Consider the following 4335-nt stretch of genomic DNA (forward strand, 5'->3'; position numbering starts at 1 on the left):
ATAAAATAACTCTATTCTTACAGATTTTCACTGTCATTCTCTGCTCATTAATAACTTTGTGGTGTGGAGACTGTTAGGAAATGGTTGCTAAATTTTGTCAGTTTAACAAAGTAGCAGTGGTAAACAAATTAGGAAAATTCAGTGCTGCTTATCTGAATTCAAAACAAGAAATTAAATTGAATGTGGGCAATTTTAAATTTGGTCATACTTTAGATAAACAATGATAAGTAAATATGTACAACATTTGCAAATATGTGCAGTATTTTAAAACATTTTCCTTTCTAAAAACCAAATATTTGCTCTATTTAATAGCTATCTGTTTATTTCTGCACAAGAAATAATTGCTCAGATCTTCGTCTTTATTAAATACTGAACTTAGAAAATATGAGTTTAGACAAACAAGAACTCAGCTTTGCCTATATCATGTTGAACTGTTTAAAAAGTAATCATGCTCTCCTCATAATCAGGTAGTTTGTATTTCAGTTTTTAGAACATATTCAGACACACATGGCTTAGCACAATTTAATACTATTAAAGTGTATTCCATAAACTATTAAAATAATTTGACACAAACATTTATTCTGATTTTTTATCTGACATTTCACGAGAATCATACTTTAGTCTGCCCTTTCTCTTTCTGAAGTAGACCAGTTGAGACTGTGGATTATCGAAGAGTTCTTACACAATAGAGATGTCACGTTTTGAAGCTATCTAGAGAAATAACTGGTACTTTGAAAGGTCACATTCAACTAAAAATAAAAATACATTCCAGTTTAGTGTTTTAAAGTCTTCAAACAGTAGGGTCTGATCTTTCAGATCTGGTAGAAGTAAGCATAACTTTTTTTGTCTTTGTATATTTTTCTAAGGTAAGTACAGATTCATTTACTTGGGAAATACATCTACCTATCAAAGGACAAGCAGACAGCTGAAGGTAAAATGCTGAAATAGAAACACCATCCCTTGGGACAGATACTTCTTATGAAAAACAAATACATCAAGCTCTGCATTCAGATTCATAAACTTAAGAGTTTCCTGGAACTGCCAAGACATGCCAAGCTGTTAGTGTTGTTCAGAAGATCATCTGTTGATTCCAACACCTCATTTTAGTAGGAAGTGTCATTGCTGAGGGCTGAGTTTTGCATTTTTTTTCCTCAAGTAAAAATCTCAGTGGAGAATTTGCTTAGCAAATTTAGTAAGATACTATACAATAGTACATAGTTGCATGGTTAATTGTTTTTCTCTTTTCATTCTCAACACAAAAGAATTGTAGATGCAGTTGATCTCTTGAGGTCCCTTCCAACACCTGTGATTCTGTGAAAAAGGGGGAAGTTTTACCAAAGTGGCAAGCATTGCTGGTGATGCTATAAGATATTTTGTTAATGTTCAAGAACTGAGTTCTGTTTTGATACCGTGGTCTCATAATTTAGTGTGCTGTATCATGGAATGCCTTGGGTTGGCAGGGATCTTAAAGATAATATAGTTCCAACATTTGTTTCCACTAAAAATCTTGCAATATACAATAGATTGTACCTGTGACACAGGGGAGACCACTCTTCTCATGGTGTCATCACTGGTGTTTATCTTGGTAAGAAACTATGGTCTAGATGGAAAGATAAATTCCTTTCTTCAAAAGTTTCTGAAATAAATGTTGTAAACACATTGTTTGTTAAACCTCAATATCCATTACAAAAAGTGTCAAGGTAAGGGACACTTCTCAACAAATTTGGAAAAAGAACCTGGGTAGATATATTCCTTCAATATAAATAAATCCAAGGTCAAGTGCTGTAATGCAATACCAAAAAAATTTTTTTTTTTTTTAAATAAATCAAAATTCTGTTGCTTAAAAAAAAATGAAACTTGAGAATTTTTGAGACAGCATTTGGTATATCAGTTGGCTGAATTGCTGCCTTATGACTTACTCTTCAACATCCAGGGCATTGTTTTTGATGGGGCTTAAAAAAGGAACAATAGAGACATGGGAAGAAGTTACTCATGGAGAGAAGGTTTTGGAATTGTTTCATGAACAGACCTTTTTGTAACATTTCAGGCTGTTTTCTTCTAAGGTTATTCACAATGTCTTATCTTAAAGCTTCTGAGCTCAGGCAATTACACAAGCAATTCATCTTTCATTAGAAAAAAGAAATCATCCTCAAAACCAAAAATCTAAAGTAAAGGCAAGTCACTAGGAAAAAGTTGTAGAACATCAGTCATAAACACTTTTAAGTTTGAACATTACTGAAATGATAAGGTTCATTATATACCCAACTGATATTTTCAGGAAGTCTCAGTATTGGAGGGATTTTAAGTTGAGTGCCGAGCTTGGATATCTAGATGGCCATAAGCTATTTATATCATTTTCACAATTCATCCAATTGAGTGGGAAGCATCAGACAGTTCTGATAAAGTACCTTTGTTCTTCACTAACCCTGTGTATATTGTCTAGAAATACTGGAGCTGTTTTTTAGTTTGATTACCAATATAAAATTTATTAAGACTCCTTGTTTACCCCAACATTTATGTTCAACCTTCAAGTGAAATTTTCATCACCTGTTAAAACTAAGAAACTTCAAAGAGTTCTGAAGGTGGAAAAAAAAAAGAAGGAAAATCAAAATAAAGAAAATTATACCTTTTCTTTGTCCTACACAAGACAGTGATGACCCAAACTGGGAAAAATCATGATGAATTGAGGAACACACACTCTGACAGCGTCTGGGTGATTGTGGCAAGCTTGTGCATTCAACTATAATTGCAACTGAAAGCAGTCAGCAGTCATGTGATTTTCACAGCTGGTAGTAAATTTCCTTATCCATCTATGAGGAATAGGAAGATTAGTCATTCAGAGCTGTTCAGCTAAGGTGCTTCACCTTTGGCTTCAAAAATGACCATGAGGTGTCCCTCAAAAAGACATGCTGATTTCCACATCCATTTAACCTTTCAAGGGAGAACAGCAGTGAAAGCAGAAATAGGATGCCTTTGTGTAATACCATGTAGAGTTCAGGTATGTTTGGATCACAGTATGTTTTCAAAATACAATTAGTAGACAGAATTTACACACATGGAACAGACAAGGCATACCTCATTTGTGTTTCTAGGGAGTGCAAACCTGGAACGATACATATATTTAATATGGAATTATTTGATTTCCTAGCACGTCTTAAAAAAAACAAAGAATTACTTTGTATGAGGAAATTACTTCAAAGGATAGCTATGTGAATCTCTGTACATTTAATAAGGATTGCTGTGAGAAAGAATTGCTTTGGTTCTCTGGGGAAAAAAAATAAATAATTAAAAGAGGCTGATAATATAACTAATACTACATTATGCAAATATGCAACCCAGGGAGGTTTGGCACAAAACTCATTGAAGTATATGCTGTTTAAAGGCACCTTATCTTTCTACTATGTTATTTATAGGCTGGATTGTGCATTTGTTTATGTGGCAGCATATCCAGAGAGAAATGAAGAGCTATTACTTGCCTTGGTGTCTCCACCCACATCTTGGGCTGAAATAATGATCTGATCTTAGCATGCACTCATAGCCACTATGAACTTCGACCTAAGCTGAGGACCCTCAGGCTACCTCAAAAGGGTGAATGAATACTTCATGTTGGAAGTTTTATTTTTTCTTTGGGTAAAGGGTTAAGAGAAAGAATGTTTGACAAGTGGAATTTCACAGTACTCTTCTGTTAAAGTAAGATGTTCAGTCACCACATCTATTTATAGCAAAATGATAAAGACTGATATTTTTCTGTGTTGAATCTCTCTCTCGGGATTGAATTTAAAAGAGAAGGTCTTATTTAGAAAAATGTTGGAAAAAAAGTACAGGATGAACTAAGATAAATTCCTAAGCTTCGAATTTGCTTAAATAATTTTTGAATAAGACAAGATTTAAGCATATAAGTTGCCATTGATCTGGACCATATACCTCTGTATATGCTAGACATAAACAGGGAGTCCCACAGAGGCCTAATTCTGAAAACCTGCAGAATCAATGAGTACTTTTGGTGATAGCCCAGGACACTAGCAATGTATTTTTGGTCTTGAACTGATTTGCTAAATTTGTAAAGTGTAGATTTCATCCTAGTTCACACAAGTGACAATGCATGTGAGAACTAAATTATGTTTGTTCATCTGATGTTGCTTCCACCAGATGGAACTGATGATGTTCAGCCTGTTCTGGGGATATAGCTGTCATAGAAACAGTAAAGAGCCATCAGTTGGTGAGGACTTCTCGATACAATTGACACAGATCAGATTTGATCTCTGAACTTAAACCATATATCTTATCATTAACTTGTAACAAGTTACTGTTTTATTTTTAACCGCATTAATCTCA

At 34.0% G+C, this 4335-nt stretch overlaps 1 long non-coding RNA gene across 1 annotated transcript; it reads right to left on the reverse strand.

The window, feature by feature from the left end:
- On the reverse strand, positions 311–2715 carry LOC110393418. The gene is made up of 3 exons (XR_002435004.1): positions 2627–2715; positions 1531–1636; positions 311–1311 (listed from the first exon to the last, which is right to left on the reverse strand). It is a non-coding gene; the product is annotated as an uncharacterized LOC110393418 (long non-coding RNA).

Source organism: Numida meleagris, chromosome 2 (assembly GCF_002078875.1).
Source record: "Numida meleagris isolate 19003 breed g44 Domestic line chromosome 2, NumMel1.0, whole genome shotgun sequence".
NCBI lineage: Eukaryota > Metazoa > Chordata > Aves > Galliformes > Numididae > Numida > Numida meleagris.